The sequence below is a fragment of the Rutidosis leptorrhynchoides genome, chromosome 1 (genome assembly GCF_046630445.1).
Source record: "Rutidosis leptorrhynchoides isolate AG116_Rl617_1_P2 chromosome 1, CSIRO_AGI_Rlap_v1, whole genome shotgun sequence".
NCBI lineage: Eukaryota > Viridiplantae > Streptophyta > Magnoliopsida > Asterales > Asteraceae > Rutidosis > Rutidosis leptorrhynchoides.
Window position 1 is genome coordinate 584575729 of NC_092333.1, and position 20641 is coordinate 584596369.

The following is a 20641-nucleotide window of genomic DNA, read 5'->3' on the forward strand; positions in this document are numbered from 1 at the left end:
GGATTCTGATAGGTCAAAATCCAAATATGAAATTTGAATAGAAATGGTTATTCTGTGGTGAACGGATACGTATATCGGTAGTTGTAAGTAGGATAGTAAATGATCGTTGAATCCGATTCGAAGAATGTACAGTGTAACTTATTAATGTGAATTCTAAATATTCCTCGGGTACTACCCACCCGTTAAAATATTTTCATCATTAACAGTTTGTACAAAAGAATTTTTAATTACAATCTTTATGAAAATATACTTGCATATATATTTTCATCGAATGTAATCATGGATTTAATGAGTCAAAAACTCATCTGATTTACCGTTAATACTAGATTACATAATCTCTAAAACTTTAGAAATTACATATTCACCATGTCGAACGAGGAAAAATGAGGTAGAATGATACGTAAAGCGAAGATAGCCGATGTAGATCGATGTGTAGAACGAAGTTCATACTCGAAGTACAGATGGTGATATTGAGGCGTGTAATGTTGATATTCGAGGTACAGATTGTGATATTGAGAGTTACGGCGCGGTTATGGTTTAGAGATGATAAGGGTACTGTCGACGTCGATGATGGTGGTACTGATTATGCTGCTGGTGCTGCTGCTGGTGTTCGTAACCTTCGCACCAGGTTCTCCAAAATCGTCACATGAGCGCGTAGTTCGTTAACTTCTGTTAGTACATCGGATTGATTGACGGTTGGAGCAAACAGATGAATAAGATTCGAAATATGGAATGGTATATATTCGTAACAAGATAATCTAGAATGAAAGAGAAAATGGTGTTTCGAACAGGTTCGCCGGTATATGCTTCAGGTTCATCGTTAAGAGAGCAATTTGGTGAATGAAAAGGATCTTCGATGTGAAATGATTTTCGAATATAGGATGATATTCTAACTTCATAGAATATCTACGTATATAGTACTAAAGATTTTGCAGACTACGGGGGAATTTACAACATGAGTCAGGCAATTCTATAGTAACAGATACGCTAAGATATGAATTTTGTCTATACACTATCAATGCAGTAAATGCAGTAAGACGTGTCTAGACTTATGAATGATAAGCAAAAAAATTCCCTAGTGATGATAAGCAGATGATTTCCGACTAGAATGATAAGCAAAACTTTTTGACAGGCAGACACGGTCGAAGTCCAGACTCACTACTGTATCCTAACAACTACTAGTTAGACACACTAATGCAAGGCCTGGTTCACTAAGACCAACGCTCTGATACCACATGTGAGGACCCGTCCTTATCCCCCTGGACGAAATCTTCAACATTTGGTTCCATCGCGATGATCGACTCCAAGTAAGGTCCTTATCATGAGCAAATGCACAGCGGAAGACTTAATTCGTACCTGAGAATAACATGCTTTAAAATGTCAACATAAAGTTGGTGAGATATATAGGTTTGATGCTAGCAGCGTTATAACTATGGACCACAAGATTTCATATGTAAACATTTAATAAAAATATTCTAAGTGGTTGAGCACTTGGTAACCATACTTAACATTTAATCATGTCGCATATTCCCTTTATTATGAAATCTTACTACACTGTACCAAGTATAGTCACGAAACGAAGTACTGTGCAACCGTTGAATACTGGTCGTCCAGTCCGGTTGGGGTTTTCAGGCCCGATAGATCTATCAACAGGATTCGCGTTTACAATACCGCTGTAAATAATAGTTACCAAGCTACAGGGAAGTATGCCAGTGGTACAACTCAACGTAGAATATATTTTTCAGTTACTTGTGTCCATAACGTAAATCATTTATAAAAACAGCGCATGTATTCTCAGCCCAAAAATATTTAGAGTTTAAAAGTGGGACTATATACTCACCTAATGTATTTTGTAGTAAAAATACATATAACATCATTGATCAAGTATAAGGTTGGCCTCGGATTCACGAACCTATCATTTATATATATAAAACACTTAATCACATAATTCCATTTATTAATTATATAATATTGATATATTAAATGTTATAGTTATGTAACTAAATTCCAATTAAAATATATATATACTTTATTTATATAATTTATCTTCAGTTAATACTATATATATTTATTTTGTAAAATAATTAATATATATATAGTTATATCTATATATGTTCGTAATTGGTATTATATCAAAAATCATTACTTTGTTATATGTAATATTTACTTAATTAATGTTAATATGTTTAATAAAAATTTTATGTAATATTAATTTAAGTATATAACATTTATTTGTAATATAAAAATAATACCAATTTTAATAGTAAATGATAATTTTAATAATAATAATATTTTTAATAATAATTTTGATAAAAATGATAATTTAAATGAAAATGTTTCTTTTTAAAAAAAATAATAATTCTTCTAATAATGATAATGATAATAATAATTTTGGTAATAATAATAATAAAATTAATACTAGTAATGATAATAATGATATTAATAATAATAATAATAATATTGATAATAGAAAATACCTTAAAATTAGCTTCTAAAAATAAATATCCGAAATGGGACTCGAACCCACAACCTCCCGCTCACACACTAACACCCCACACCACTGAACCCTTTCTGTTTTTGTGATAAATGCTCTCATCATTTTTTTTAAGTAGTTTTCGTCCACCCAGAACACAGCAGGCGCAACTGATAATGATATGGCCCAACTGAAAATGTATTTTCGGCCCAAGTAAATAAAATACAAGCCCAACTCTTAATCTTAATCCAACAAAAATAAAGAAGTGTCTGTGGAAAACGTCCAGGAATAAAGCAACCGAATAAATATATGTGTATTAACTAGATATCACAATCTTCATGTATTATTTATTCTAATATCACCACGTCATATATGTGGCCATTGTGTCAACCAACAAGTCCCAATTAGTGTCCCATATTATAATACTATAAATAATCAAATGGACAACTTTAAGCTTGTGAATATGTATATGATGATGTCGACAGGCACTAGAAGTTGTCGAGTGTGTTTGATGATAAATATAAACACACAATCAACAAAAGAAACTCCAAGTGACTCGATGATGATGGATTAGCAGTTTTAGGTGGGTTCTTCGATAATCATACCAGCGAGAAAAGAATTAATACTAATGATGGTTTGGTGGTTATTTTTCGATGGTGGTGTTTCTCGATCAAAAATAGAAGGAAACTATAGCAGCGTAATAATGATTGTTGGTTCTGGGTTTACAACGCAACAGAAGACAGGAAAAACGTGCTGTGTGTGGTGTATTATGGTTAAACCGAAAGACAGAAATGAGTAGTCGTTGCAACAGTTTTTTTTTTTATACTGAAACACATTCGTAGCAGTAGTAGTAGATAATATGGGTCTCGGACAGATACATATAGTATCTAGTAATACATTCACACTGACTCGTACCCTTTTGGCTTCGTTGGCAGTATTAAAGAGACAAGTAGGGTGAGTTGAAGAAATGGGAAAAGTGAGAGTATGGTTGCAAAGGTGGCGATTGGTTCCCTTGTACAAGTTTAAGATAGAAAGAAAGGAAGAGAGAAAAGAAAAACACGAATATAGCAGCAACAAGGTCGAGCTGAGGTGATTGTAGGGTGGTGATGAAAGGAGGTGGCGGGTGACGGGTTGTAGCAACAAGGAGGAGATATGTATGATGGGGTAGTCGATGGTGGTTTTGAAGTTCACGAAGAATGAAACAAGAAGAAAGAATCAGAAGTGGATATATGCATCGGTTACTTGTTTGTTGTGATGGTTCAAAGCGTTGGAAGTGGTGTTCATTTTGAACTATGACAGAAACAGACATAGGTGTGATTGGGTTTCGATCAATTTTAGTGAGAGTAACTTTGGTGATTGTAACACAGTTTCACGAAGAAGATGTCAAGAAAGAATAAAGTGGGTTTCAATGGTTGAAGAGGGTGTGTGGTGATATGGTTGCCGGTGTTGGATGATTTTACTTAGTGGTTGATGTCGGGTTGTGATTATTGACGGAGAAGATGATCAAGTTGTATAGTGGGTGTGTGTGTGATTTTTCTCATTTATCAAATATGTATAAGTTTATATAGAATGCAAAGATGTTAGTTAGATAAAGAAAACAGAAACAGTAAGTTTTGTTTGCTAACTTAATTGGCTCCACCGCAGATACTCGATCAAGAAATTCAATATACAGACAATTTACTAAATCAATTTGATTGTACAATCAATTTGTATGTTTGTCAATTTAGGAGGCAAGAATAAAAATTAGATACAGTTAAAAAAAAAGACATAACTTATCTTATCTGTAATATGTAATGTATATGTAATTATATATATATATATATATATATATATATATATATATATATATATATATATATATATATATATATATATATATATATATATATATATATATATATATTTGAAATACTTATTCGTGAATCGCCAGGCTTGGTCAAAGGGTAACTGATTATTCGAATACAGATTTCAAATTTTCTAGACTCAACATTAAAGATTTTGCTTATCTTGTCGGAAACATATAGAGATTAAGGTTTAAATTTGGTCGGAAATTTCCGGGTCGTTACAGGTTTATAGTCGGAAAAATAAGTTACAAGTCATTTTTGTAAAGGTAGTCATTTCAGTCGAAAGAACGACGTCTAGATGACCATTTTAGAAAACATACTTCCACTTTGAGTTTAACCATAATTTTTGGATATAGTTTCATGTTCATAATAACAATCATTTTCTCAGAATAACAACTTTTAAATCAAAGTTTATCATAGTTTTTAATTAACTAACCCAAAACAGCCCGCGGTGTTACTACGACGGCGTAAATCCGGTTTTACGGTGTTTTTCGTGTTTCCAGGTTTTAAATCATTAATTTAGCATATCATATAGATATAGAACATGTGTTTAGTTGATTTTAATAGTCAAGTTAGAAGGATTAACTTTTGTTTGCGAACAAGTTTAGAATTAACTAAACTATGTTCTAGTGATTACAAGTTTAAACCTTCTAATAAGATAGCTTTATATGTATGAATTGAATGATGTTATGAACATCATTACTACCTTAAGTTCCTTGGATAAACCTACTGAAAAAGAGAAAAATGGATCTAGCTTCAACGGATCCTTGGATGGCTCGAAGTTCTTGAAGCAGAATCATGACACGAAAACAAGTTCAAGTAAGATCATCACTTGAAATAGGATTGTTATAGTTATAGAAATTGAACCAAAGTTTGAATATGATTATTACCTTGTATTAGAATGATAACCTACTGTAAGAAACAAAGATTTCTTGAGGTTGGATGATCACCTTACAAGATTGGAAGTGAGCTAGCAAACTTGAAAGTATTCTTGATTTTATGTAACTAGAACTTGTAGAATATATGAAGAACACTTAGAACTTGAAGATAGAACTTGAGAGAGATCAATTAGTTGAAGAAAATTGAAGAATGAAAGTGTTTGTAGGTGTTTTTGGTCGTTGGTGTATGGATTAGATATAAAGGATATGTAATTTTGTTTTCATGTAAATAAGTCATGAATGATTACTCATATTTTTGTAATTTTATGAGATATTTCATGCTAGTTGCCAAATGATGGTTCTCACATGTGTTAGGTGACTCACATGGGCTGCTAATAGTTGATCATTGGAGTGTATATACCAATAGTACATACATCTAAAAGCTGCGTATTGTACGAGTACGAATACGGGTGCATACGAGTAGAATTGTTGATGAAACTGAACGAGGATGTAATTGTAAGCATTTTTGTTAAGTAGAAGTATTTTGATAATTGTATTGAAGTCTTTCAAAAGTGTATAAATACATATTAAAACACTACATGTATATACATTTTAACTGAGTCGTTAAGTCATCGTTAGTCGTTACATGTAAGTGTTGTTTTGAAACCTTTAGGTTAACGATCTTGTTAAATGTTGTTAACCCAATATTTATAATATCAAATGAGATTTTAAATTATTATATTATCATGATATTATCATGTATGAATATCTCTTAATATGATATATATACATTAAATGTCTTTACAACGATAATCGTTACATATATGTCTCGTTTAAAAATCATTAAGTTAGTAGTCTTGTTTTTACATATGTAGTTCATTGTTAATATACTTAATGATATGTTTACTTATCATAGTATCATGTTAACTATATATATATATATCCATATATATGTCATCCTATAGTTTTTACAAGTTTTAACGTTCGTGAATCACCGGTCAACTTGGGTGGTCAATTGTCTATATGAAACATATTTCAATTAATCAAGTCTTAACAAGTTTGATTGCTTAACATGTTGGAAACATTTAATCATGTAAATATCAATCTCAATTAATATATATAAACATGGAAAAGTTCGGGTCACTACAGTACCTACCCGTTAAATAAATTTCGTCCCGAAATTTTAAGCTGTTGAAGGTGTTGACGAATCTTCTGGAAATAGATGCGGGTATTTCTTTTTCATCTGATCTTCACACTCCCAGGTGAACTCGGGTCCTCTACGAGCATTCCATCGAACCTTAACAATTGGTATCTTGTTTTGCTTAAGTCTTTTAACCTCACGATCCATTATTTCGACGGGTTCTTCGATGAATTGAAGTTTTTCGTTGATTTGGATTTCATCTAACGGAATAGTGAGATCTTCTTTAGCAAAACATTTCTTCAAATTAGAGACGTGGAAAGTGTTATGTACAGCCGCGAGTTGTTGAGGTAACTCAAGTCGGTAAGCTACTGGTCCGACACGATCAATAATCTTGAATGGTCCAATATACCTTGGATTTAATTTCCCTCATTTACCAAATCGAACAACGCCTTTCCAAGGTGCAACTTTAAGCATGACCATCTCTCCAATTTCAAATTCTATATCTTTTATTTTAATGTCAGCGTAGCTCTTTTGTCGACTTTGGGCGGTTTTCAACCGTTGTTGAATTTGGATGATCTTCTCGGTAGTTTCTTGTATAATCTCCGGACCCGTAATCTGTCTATCCCCCACTTCACTCCAACAAATCGGAGACCTGCACTTTCTACCATAAAGTGCTTCAAACGGCGCCATCTCAATGCTTGAATGGTAGCTGTTGTTGTAGGAAAATTCTGCTAACGGTAGATGTCGATCCCAACTGTTTCCGAAATCAATAACACATGCTCGTAGCATGTCTTCAAGCGTTTGTATTGTCCTTTCGCTCTGCCCATCAGTTTGTGGATGATAGGCAGTACTCAGGTCTAGACGAGTTCCTAATGCTTGCTGTAATGTCTGCCAGAATCTTGAAATAAATCTACCATCCCTATCAGAGATAATAGAGATTGGTATTCCATGTCTGGAGACGACTTCCTTCAAATACAGTCGTGCTAACTTCTCCATCTTGTCATCTTCTCTTATTGGCAGGAAGTGTGCTGATTTGGTGAGACGATCAACTATTACCCAAATAGTATCAAAACCACTTGCAGTCCTTGGCAATTTAGTGATGAAATCCATGGTAATGTTTTCCCATTTCCATTTCGGGATTTCGGGTTGTTGAAGTAGACCTGATGGTTTCTGATGCTCAGCTTTGACCTTAGAACACGTCAAACATTCTCCTACGTATTTAGCAACATCGGCTTTCATACCCGGCCACCAAAAATGTTTCTTGAGATCCTTGTACATCTTTCCCGTTCCAGGATGTATTGAGTATCTGGTTTTATGAGCTTCTCTAAGTACCATTTCTCTCATATCTCCAAATTTTGGTACCCAAATCCTTTCAGCCCTATACCGGGTTCCGTCTTCCCGAATATTAAGATGCTTCTCCGATCCTTTGGGTATTTCATCCTTTAAATTTCCCTCTTTTAAAACTCCTTGTTGCGCCTCCATTATTTGAGTAGTAAGGTTATTATGAATCATTATATTCATAGATTTTACTCGAATGGGTTCTCTGTCCTTCCTGCTCAAGGCATCGGCTACCACATTTGCCTTCCCCGGGTGGTAACGAATCTCAAAGTCGTAATCATTCAATAATTCAATCCACCTACGCTGCCTCATATTCAGTTGTTTTTGATTAAATATGTGTTGAAGACTTTTGTGGTCGGTATATATAATACTTTTGACCCCATATAAGTAGTGCCTCCATGTCTTTAATGCAAAAACAACCGCGCCTAATTCCAAATCATGTGTCGTATAATTTTGTTCGTGAATCTTCAATTGTCTAGACGCATAAGCAATCACCTTCGTTCGTTGCATTAATACACAACCGAGACCTTGCTTTGATGCGTCACAATAAATCACAAAATCATCATTCCCTTCAGGCAATGACAATATAGGTGCCGTAATTAGCTTTTTCTTCAATAACTGAAACGCTTTCTCTTGTTCATCATTCCATTCAAATTTCTTCCTTTATGCGTTAATGCAGTCAAGGGTTTTGCTATTCTAGAAAAGTCTTGGATGAACCTTCTGTAGTAACCAGCTAGTCCTAAAAACTGACGTATGTGTTTCGGAGTTTTCGGGGTTTCCCACTTTTCAACAGTTTCTATCTTTGCCGGATCCACCTTAATACCTTCTTTGTTCACTATGTGACCGAGGAATTGAACTTCTTCCAACCAAAATGCACACTTTGAAAACTTAGCGTACAATTCTTCCTTCCTCAATACTTCTAACACCTTTCTCAAATGTTCACCGTGTTCTTGGTCATTCTTTGAGTAAATAAGTATGTCATCAATGAAAACAATGACAAACTTATCAAGGTATGGTCCACACAGTCGGTTCATAAGGTCCATGAACACAGCTGGTGCATTAGTTAAACCAAACGGCATGACCATAAACTCGTAATGACCGTAACGTGTTCTGAAAGCAGTCTTTGGAATATCATCTTCTTTCACCCGCATTTGATGATACCCGAAACGTAAGTCAATCTTTGAATAAACAGACGAGCCTTGTAGTTGATCAAATAAGTCATCGATTCTCGGTAGTGAGTAGTGGTTCTTGATGGTAAGTTTGTTCAACTCTCGGTAGTCGATACACAACCTGAATGTACCATCTTTCTTCTTGACAAACAAAACAGGAGCTCCCCACGGTGATGTGCTTGGTCGAATGAAACCACGCTCTAAAAGTTCTTGTAATTGGCTTTGCAGTTCTTTCATCTCGCTGGGTGCGAGTCTGTAAGGAGCACGAGCTATTGGTGCAGCTCCTGGTACAAGATCTATTTGAAATTCAACGGATCGATGTGGGGGTAATCCCGGTAATTCTTTCGGAAATACATCGGGAAATTCTTTTGCAATAGGAACATCATTGATGCTCTTTTCTTCAGTTTGTACTTTCTCGACGTGTGCTAGAACAGCATAGCAACCTTTTCTTATTAGTTTTTGTGCCTTCAAATTACTAATAAGATGTAGCTTCGTGTTGCCCTTTTCTTCGTACACCATTAAGGGTTTTCCTTTTTCTCGTATAATGCGAATTGCATTTTTGTAACAAACGATTATCACATCAAAACTCCCTAACTCTACTGGTATCAAATCTATCTTAAATGTTTTGCTAACCAGCTTAATTTCTCGATTCTGACATATATTATCTGCTGAAATTAATTTACCATTTGCTAATTCAAGTAAAAATTTACTATCCAAAGGCGTCAATGGACAACTTAATTTAGCACAAAAATCTCTACTCATATAGCTTCTATCCGCACCCGAATCAAATAAAACGTAAGCAGATTTATTGTCAATAAGAAACGTACCCGTAACAAGCTCCGGGTCTTCCTGTGCCTCTGCCGCATTAATATTGAAAACTCTTCCGCGGCCTTGTCCATTCGTGTTCTCCTGGTTCGGGCAATTTCTAATAATGTGGCCCGGTTTTCCACATTTATAACAAACTACATTGGCATAACTTGCTCCGACACTACTTGCTCCTCCATTACTCGTTCCGACACCATTTGTTCCTTTCGTTCTGTTAACCCCTGGTCCGTAGACCTCACACTTCACCGCGCCATGACCATTTCTTTTACACTTGTTGCAAAATTTGGTGCAGAACCCCGAGTGATACTTTTCACACCTTTGGCATAGCTGCTTCTGATTGTTGTTGTTGTTGCGGTTGTTATTGTTGTTGGGATGATTGTTGTAGTTGTTGTTGTTGTTGTTGTTGTTGTTGTTGTTGTTGTTGTTGTTGTTGTTGTTGTTGTTGTTGTTGTTGTTGTTGGGCCGTTTATTGTAGTTGCGATTGATGTTGCGATTGTTGGGATAATTGTTGCGATTATTATTGTAATTGTTGTTGTTGTTGTTGTATTGCTGATTCTTATCACCGTTTTCCTCCCACTTTCTTTTGACTTGCTTCACATTGGCCTCTTCAGCCGTCTGTTCTTTAATTCTTTCCTCAATCTGGTTCACTAGTTTGTGAGCCATTCTACATGCCTGTTGTATGGAGGCGGGCTCGTGTGAACTTATATCTTCTTGGATTCTTTCCGGTAATCCTTTCACAATCGCGTCGATCTTCTCTTCCTCATCTTCGAACCCTCCCGGACACAATAGGCACAATTCTGTGAATCGTCTTTCATACGTGGTAATATCAAATCCTTGGGTTCGTAACCCTCTAAGTTCTGTCTTGAGCTTATTGACCTCGGTTCTAGGACGGTACTTCTCGTTCATCAAGTGCTTGAATGCTGACCACGGTAGTGCGTAAGCATCATCTTGTCCCACTTGCTCTAGATAGGTATTCCACCATGTTAACGCAGAACCTGTGAAGGTATGCGTAGCGTACTTCACTTTGTCCTCTTCAGTACACTTACTTATGGCAAACACCGATTCGACCTTCTCGGTCCACCGTTTCAATCTGATCGGTCCTTCGGTTCCATCAAATTCCAAAGGTTTGCAGGCAGTGAATTCTTTGTAGGTGCATCCTACACGATTTTCTGTACTGCTAGATCCAAGGTTATTGTTGGTATGTAGCGCAGCCTGTACTGCGGCTATGTTTGAAGCTAGAAAAGTACGGAATTCCTCTTCATTCATATTCACGGTGTGTCGAGTAGTCGGTGCCATTTCCTTCAAAATAGTCAAATGGAACAAGTTAATCATACAGAATATTAAGAGTAGTTAATAGTATTTCGTAGCATAATATGAACTCATTTATAAAAGCTTTTTCTTCATATTAGCATTCTATAAGTTTAAATTCGGGTAGTGCCTACCCGTTAAGTTCATACTTAGTAGCTAATATACAATTCAACTACTACAATTCTATATGAAAAACTGATTATAATAATATTTCGCGTTCAAACTTTTATACAATATTTTACAAACTTACAATACTGCTTATTTTATATAAATCATGAAATATAGCACACAATAACTTTGATACAAGATAGTTGTGAAGATAATTCTAGCTAGTACACAATCGTTCAGCAAAGGCAATAAAGACACGTAATTCATACGTCCAGAAACAAGTCATGCATTCTGGTTTTACTAGGACTACTTCCCATCCTTGGTCTTGTGGAACATAACCGTTATGGCTGTTGATAAGACAGCGTGTTGTAACGTCGTCAAAGGGACGAGGGTTACGTAATGACCAACAGTCTCGTAATAACCTAAAAACCTCATTTCTTACCCCAATTACCGACTCCGTCACTTGTGGGAATGTTTTGTTTAATAGCTGTAGCCCGATGTTCTTTTTCTCACTTTGGTGAGAAGCGAACATTACTAACCCGTAAGCATAGCATGCTTCTTTATGTTGCATGTTAGCCGCTTTTTCTAAATCATGAAGTCCTATATTCGGATACATTGAGTCAAAATAATTTCTTAACCCGTTGCGTAAAATAGCATTTGGGTTCCCCGCAATATATGCGTCAAAGTAAACACATCGTAACTTATGGTTTTCCCAATGTGATATCCCCTATCTTTCAAACGAAAGTCTCTTATAAACCAAGACATTCTTGGAACGTTCTTCGAATGTCTTACAAACTGATTTCGCCTTAAATAGTTGTGCCTAGGAATTCTGACCGACTCTAGACAAGATTTCATCAATCATGTCTCCGGGTAGGTCTCTTAAAATATTGGGTTGTCTATCCATTTTGTGTTTTTAAACTGTAAAATAGACAAGAGTTAGATTCATAAAAAATACTTATTAATACAAGCAATTTTTACATATATCATAAAGCATAAGCACACTATATTACATATATTACACCACACGAATACAACTATCTTATTCTGACTCGCTCGTTTCTTCTTCTTCGGTTTTGGTTCGTTTTGCCAAGTTTCTAGGGATATATGATGTTCCCCTAATACTAGCTGTCGTTTTCCACAATGGTTTAGAAAAACCTGGTGGTTTAGAGGTTCCCGCGTCATTGTTACAACTTAAGAACTTCGGGGGTTGACGATACATATAAAGTTCATCGGGGTTGGAATTAGATTTCTCTATTTTTATGCCCTTTCCCTTATTATTTTCTTTTGCTTTCTTAAATTCAGTTGGGGTAATTTCTATAACATCATCGGAATTCTCGTCGGAATCCGATTCATCGGAGAATTGGTAATCCTCCCAATATTTTGCTTCCTTGGCGGAAACACCATTGACCATAATTAACCTTGGTCGGTTGGTTGAGGATTTTCTTTTACTTAACCGTTTTATTATTTCCCCCACCGGTTCTATTTCTTCATCCGGTTCCGATTCTTCTTCCAGTTCCGACTCTTCTTCCGGTTCCTCTTCGGGAACTTGTGAATCAGTCCACGAATCATTCCAATTTACATTTGACTCTTCATTATTATTAGTTGAGTCAATGGGACTTGTTCTAGAGGTAGACATCTATCACATAATATCAAACATGTTAAGAGATTAATATATCACATGATATATACATGTTAATAATATATAGTTTCCAACAAAAATGTTAAGCAATCATTTTCAAAGAAAATACGGTCGAAGTCCAGACTCACTAATGCATCCTAACAAACTCGATAAGATACACTAATGCAAATTTTCTGGTTCTCTAAGACCAACGCTCTGATACCAACTGAAATGTCCCGTTCTTATTGATTAAAAACGTTCCATATTAATTGATTTCGTTGCGAGATTTTGACCTCTATATGAGACGTTTTTCAAAGACTGCATTCATTTTAAAACAAACCATAATCTTTATTTCATCAATAAAGGTTTAAAAAGCTTTACGTAGATTATCAAATAATGATAATCTAAAATATCCTGTTTACACACGACCATTACATAATGATTTACAATACAAATATGTTACAACAAAATAAGTTTCTTGAATGCAGTTTTTACACAATATCATACAAGCATGGACTCCAAATCTCGTCCTTATTTAAGTATGCGACAGCGGAAGCTCTTAATAATCACCTGAGAATAAACATGCTTAAAACGTCAACAAAAATGTTGGTGAGTTATAGGTTTAACCTATATATATCAAATCATAATAATAGGCCACAAGATTTCATATTTCAATACACATCCCATACATAGAGATAAAAGTCATTCATATGGTGAACACCTGGTAATCGACATTAACAAGATGCATATATAAGAATATCCCCCATCATTCCGGGACACCCTTCGGATATGATATAAATTTCAAAGTACTAAAGCATCCGGTACTTTGGATGGGGTTTGTTAGGCCCAATAGATCAATCTTTAGGATTCGCGTCAATTAGGGTGTATGTTCCCTAATTCTTAGATTACCAGACTTAATAAAAAGGGGCATATTCGATTTCGATAATTCAACCATAGAATGTAGTTTCACGTACTTGTGTCTATTTTGTAAATCATTTATAAAACCTGCATGTATTCTCATCCCAAAAATATTAGATTTTAAAAGTGGGACTATAACTCACTTTCACAGATTTTTACTTCATCGGGAAGTAAGACTTGGCCACTGGTTGATTCACGAACCTATAACAATATATACATATATATCAAAGTATGTTCAAAATATATTTACAACACTTTTAATATATTTTGATGTTTTAAGTTTATTAAGTTAGCTGTCCTCGTTAGTAACCTACAACTAGTTGTCCACAGTTAGATGTACAGAAATAAATCGATAAATATTATCTTGAATCAATCCACGACCCAGTGTATACGTATCTCAGTATTGATCACAACTCAAACTATATATATTTTGGAATCAACCTCAACCCTGTATAGCTAACTCCAACATTCACATATAGAGTGTCTATGGTTGTTCTGAAATATATATAGATGTGTCGACATGATAGGTCGAAACATTGTATACATGTCTATGGTATCTCAAGATTACATAATATACAATACAAGTTGATTAAGTTATGGTTGGAATAGATTTGTTACCAATTTTCACGTAGCTAAAATGAGAAAAATTATCCAAACTTGTTTTACCCATAACTTCTTCATTTTAAATCCGTTTTGAGTGAATCAAATTGCTATGGTTTCATATTGAACTCTATTTTATGAATATAAACAGAAAAAGTATAGGTTTATAGTCAGAAAAATAAGTTACAAGTCATTTTTGTAAAGGTAGTCATTTCAGTCGAAAGAACGACGTCTAGATGACCATTTTAGAAAACATACTTCCACTTTGAGTTTAACCATAATTTTTGGATATAGTTTCATGTTCATAATAAAAATCATTTTCTCAGAATAACAACTTTTAAATCAAAGTTTATCATAGTTTTTAATTAACTAACCCAAAAGAGCCCGCGGTGTTACTACGACGGCGTAAATCCGGTTTTACGGTGTTTTTCGTGTTTCCAGGTTTTAAATCATTAAGTTAGCATATCATATAGATATAGAACATGTGTTTAGTTGATTTTAAAAGTCAAGTTAGAAGGATTAACTTTTGTTTGCGAACAAGTTTAGAATTAACTAAACTATGTTATAGTGATTACAAGTTTAAACCTTCGAATAAGATAGCTTTATATGTATGAATCGAATGATGTTATGAACATCATTACTACCTTAAGTTCCTTGGATAAACCTACTGGAAAAGAGAAAAATGGATCTAGCTTCAACGGATCCTTGAATGGCTCGAAGTTCTTGAAGCAGAATCATGACACGAAAACAATTTCAAGTAAGATTTCCACTCGAAATAAGATTGTTATAGTTATAGAAATTGAATTAAAGTTTGAATATGATTATTACCTTGTATTAGAAAGATAACCTACTGTAAGTAAAAAAGGTTTCTTGATCTTGGATGATTACTTGGAATGAATTTAGAAAACTTGGAAGTAAACTTGCAATCTTGGAAGTATTCTTGATTTTATGAAACTAGAACTTTTGGAATTTATGAATAACACTTAGAACTTGAAGATAGAACTTGAGAGAGATCAATTAGATGAAGAAAATTGAAGAATGAAAGTGTTTGTAGGTGTTTTTGGTCGTTGGTGTATGGATTAGATATAAAGGATATGTAATTTTGTTTTCATGTAAATAAGTCATGAATGATTACTCATATTTTTGTAATTTTATGAGATATTTCATGCTAGTTGCCAAATGATGGTTCCCACATGTGTTAGGTGACTCACATGGGCTGCTAAGAGCTGATCATTGGAGTGTATATACCAATAGTACATACATCTAAAAGCTGTGTATTGTACGAGTACGAATACGGGTGCATACGAGTAGAATTGTTGATGAAACTGAACGAGGATGTAATTGTAAGCATTTTTGTTAAGTAAAAGTATTTTGATAAGTGTATTGAAGTCTTTCAAAAGTGTATAAATACATATTAAAACACTACATGTATATACATTTTAACTGAGTCGTTAAGTCATCGTTAGTCGTTACATGTAAGTGTTGTTTTGAAACCTTTAGGTTAACGATCTTGTTAAATGTTGTTAACCCAATGTTTATAATATCAAATGAGATTTTAAATTATTATATTATCATGATATTATCATGTATGAATATCTCTTAATATGATATATATACATTAAATGTCTTTACAACGATAATCGTTACATATATGTCTCGTTTAAAAATCATTAAGTTAGTAGTCTTGTTTTTACATATGTAGTTCATTGTTAATATACTTAATGATATGTTTACTTATCATAGTATCATGTTAACTATATATATATCCATATATATGTCATCATATAGTTTTTACAAGTTTTAACGTTCGTGAATCACCGATCAACTTGGGTGGTCAATTGTCTATATGAAACATATTTCAATTAATCAAGTCTTAACAAGTTTGATTGCTTAACATGTTGGAAACACTTAATCATGTAAATAACAATTTCATTTAATATATATATAAACATGGAAAAGTTCGGGTCACTAAATAAAGTACCGTGTTGTCAGATGACGTGTTGCGTACAATCATGAGGTCTTATGATTAATCTTCTCGTGTTGTTTATGGGTGGTCCTGAAATATATAAAATCAAATCATAAGTAAATATATATTAAATATTATGTTAATTAGCCAAGATATGATTAATCCAATTTTGTCATAATATGATATATTACAGGTTTTGAAGTGTTTTAAAATTCAAATTAGAAGGATCTATTTAGTTTGCGAACAGGTTTGAAATCATTCAAACTATGTTCTTGTTGTTAAAAATTTTACAACACAAAATAAGATAGCTATATAAATATGAATCGAATAAGATTATGAATAAGGTTACTACCTCAAGTTACTTGGGTAAAGCTACTGGAAAAGATAGAAAATAATCTTGATCAAACTTTCTTATGATGATTATAGGTTGTTCATGAAGCTAGTTCTTCATGAGTATTTGCTGAAATTGTGAAGAACACTTAGAGTTCCTAAGAGTGTGTTTTTGGTTAGAGAAAGATGGTTGTAAGAATGAAATAAAAAACCAAGGTGATGGTGATACTTATAGGACAGTCTGGTTGTTGAGGGAACAAGGACAAATTATTGTGTTGAATTTTTGAGTAATAATGTATGCTAGCTTACAAATAAGATTCCCTCTTATCTAGGGCAGATCTAAGGCTGATAAGGATATTGATTTGATGTGTATTTACCAATAGTAAATACGTATAGATGATGGGTATGATATGGTAAAAGAAGCTCAAAATCGGGCTTTTATTTTGGGTCCAACCGGGCCAAGAATAAAATTTTAAGACAGCTCGACCCCAGCCAGGGGCTCTGCCCCTTGGACCCCGCCAGGGGTTGCCACCCCTTGGACCCCGCTTATCGGGGGCGCTGCCCCCGAACCCCCGTCATAATCAAGATAAGTTCAAACAAGTGTGCACTCCACACTTCCCCAAACTTGTTCGATATTTATCAAGATTATTTTGGTTACAAATTAATCCCATTACACTTAAATCATATTGGTGACATAAATCACAACACATTATAGATTGTAAGTATATATGTCAAAGAATGTTACATATAGTTATCGTTTTGAAAACTTAAGTTAGTGGTCTCAAAGTATACTTATAACTCATTGTTGTTAGTTCACAATGAAATGTTAAACCATCCTTAAATCATGTTAAATATGTATAGATATGTACATATACATAATCGTATAATTATCGTGTGTTATATAGTTCGTGATATCATCGGTCAAATTGGACGGTCAAACGTTGTGTAAAACTCTTTTCAAAAATATAAGTCTCAACAGTTTGGATTTGCTTATTATGTTGGTAAGGTTTAATTTATGTAAATATTAATCTCATAAGTATATAACGATCGGAAAATTCCGGGTCGTTACAGTAGGTCTTCTAAAATATTTGGTCGTCTATCCTTAACGTCCATTTTGTGTTTTTATACTGTAAAATAAACAAGGATTAGATTCGTAAAAGATAATTAACAGACAATACAAGCAATTTTTACATAGAACATAAAAGTACAAGCACACTACAATACATATATTACACAACATGATTACAACCCTCTAATCTGAATCACTGGTTTCTTCTTCTTCGGACTTGGTTCGTTTTCCTAATTTTCTAGGGATATATGATGTTCCTCTAATACGAGCAGTCATTTTCACAAATGGTTTAGAAAAACCTGGTGGCTTAGAGGTTCCCGTATTATTGTTACAATTTAAGAAGTACGGATGTTGAAGATACATATAAAGTTCATCGGGGTTGAAATCAGGTTTTTCTATTTTGATACCTTTTCCCTTACGGTTTTCTTTTGCTTTTTCAAATTGGGTCGGGGTAATTTCTATAACATCATCGGAATTCTCATCGGGATCCGATTCATCAGAAAATTGGTAATCTTCCCAATATTTTGCTTCCTCGGCGGAAACACTATTGACCATTATTAATTTTGGACCATTGGTTGAAGATTTTCTTTTATTTAACCATTTTTCTGTAGTTATTAATATTTCTTCCTCCGGAACCTCCTCCTCTTCCGGTTCCTCCTCTTCCGGTTCCTCCTCGGGAATTTGTGAATCTTCCCAAAATATATTCGACTCTTCATTATTATTAGGCGAGTCGATGGGATTTGTACTAGAGGTAGACATCTATCACACAATATTAAACATGTTAAGAGATTAATATATCACATAATATTTTCATGTTAATAATATATAGTTTCCAACAAAAGTGTTAAACAATCATTTTTAAAGAAAAACACGGTCGAAGTCCAGACTCACTAATGTATCCTAACAAACTCGATAAGATACACTAATGTAAATTTCTGGTTCTCTAAGACCAATGCTTTGATACCAACTGAAATGTCCCGTTCATATCGATTATAAACGTTTCATATTAATTGATCTCTTTGCGAGGTTTTAACCTCTATATGAGACATTTTTCAAAGACTGCATTCGTTTTTAAAACAAACCATAACCTTTATTTTATCGACAAGGTTAAGAGGACACCACCTAGATTATCAAGAAATGATAATCTAAAAATATCACATTACACACGACCAATACATATTGGTTTACAATATTAATATGTTACAACAAAGTAAATCTCGAATGCAGTTTTAAACAATATTATACAAGCATGCTGACACCAAATCTTGTCCATATTTTAGCATGCAACAGCGGAAGCTCTTAATAATCACCTGAGAATAAACATGCTTTAAACGTCAACAAAAATGTTGGTGAGTTATAGGTTTAACCTATATATATTAAATCGTAATAATAGACCACAAGATTTCATATTTCAATATACATCCCATACATAGAGATAAAAATCATTCATATGGTGAACACCTGGTAACTGACATTAACAAGATGCATATAAGAATATCCCCTATCATTCCAGGACATCCATCGGACATGATAAAAACGAATTCGAAGTACTAAAGAATCCGGTACTTTGGATGGGGTTTGTTAGGCCCAATAGATCTATCTTTAGGATTCGCGTCAATTAGTAGATTGGTTTACTAATTCTTAGGCTACCAAGCAAAAAGGGGCATATTCGGCTTCGATCATTTACCCATATAATGTAGTTTCATTTACTTGTGTCAATTTCGTAAAACATTTATAAAACTGCATGTATTCTCATCCCAAAAATATTAGATTTTAAAAATGGGACTATAACTCACTTTCACAGATTTTTCCTTCGTCGGAAATAAGACTTGGCCACTGGTCGATTCACTAGCCTATAACAATATGTACATATACATCAAAGTATGATCGAAATATATTCACAACATTTTTATTACGTTTTAATGTTTTAAGTTTATTAAGTCAGCTGTCCTCGTTAGTAACCTGCAACTAGTTGTCCACAGTTAGATGTACAGAAATAAATCGATATATATTATCTAGAATCAATCCACGACCCATTGTATACATGTCTCAGGCTAGATCACAACTCAAAGTATATATATTTTTAGAATCAACCTCAACCCTGTATAGCTAACTCAAACATTACTGCATATAGAGTGTCTATGGTTGTTCCAAATAATATATATACATGGGTCGATATGATATGTCAAAATATTGTATACGTGTATATGGTATCCCAAGATTACATAATATGTTATAATACATGTATAATACAATATAAATTAGCTAGGATATGATTAATATAGATTTGTTACCAATTTTCACGTAGCTACAACAAGCAAAATTATCCTATCTTGTTTTACCCATAACTTCTTCGTTTTAAATTCGTTTTGAGTGATTCAAGTTGCTATGGTTTCATATTGAACTTAAGTTTATGAATCTAGATAGAAAAATTCTAAGTTTATAGTTGGAAATATAGGTTACAAGTCAATATTATAAGAGGTAGTCATTTCAGTCGAAAGAACGACGTCTTGATGACCATTTTGAAAAACATACTTCCACTTTGAGTTTAACCATGATTTTTGGATATAGTTTCATGTTCATAAGAAAAATCATTTTCCCAGAAGAACAACTTTTAAATCAAAGTTTATCATAGTTTTTAATTAACTAACCCAAAACAGCCCGCGGTGTTACTACGACGGCGTATATCCGGTTTTACGGTATTTTTCGTGTTTTCATGTTTTAAATCATTAAGTTAGCATATCATATAGATATAGAACATGTGTCTAGTTTATTTTAAAAGTCAAGTTAGAAGGATTAACTTTTGTTTGCGAACAAGTTTGGAATTAACTAAACTATGTTCTAGTGATTACAAGTTTAAACCTTCGAATAAGATAGTTTTATATATATGATTCGAATGATGTTATGAACATCATTACTACCTCAAGTTTTGTGGATAAACCTACTGGAAATGAGAAAAATAGATCTAGCTTCAAAGGATCCTTGGATGGCTTGAAAGTTCTTGAAGCAAAATCATGACACGAAAACAAGTTCAAGTAAGATTTCCACTCGAAATA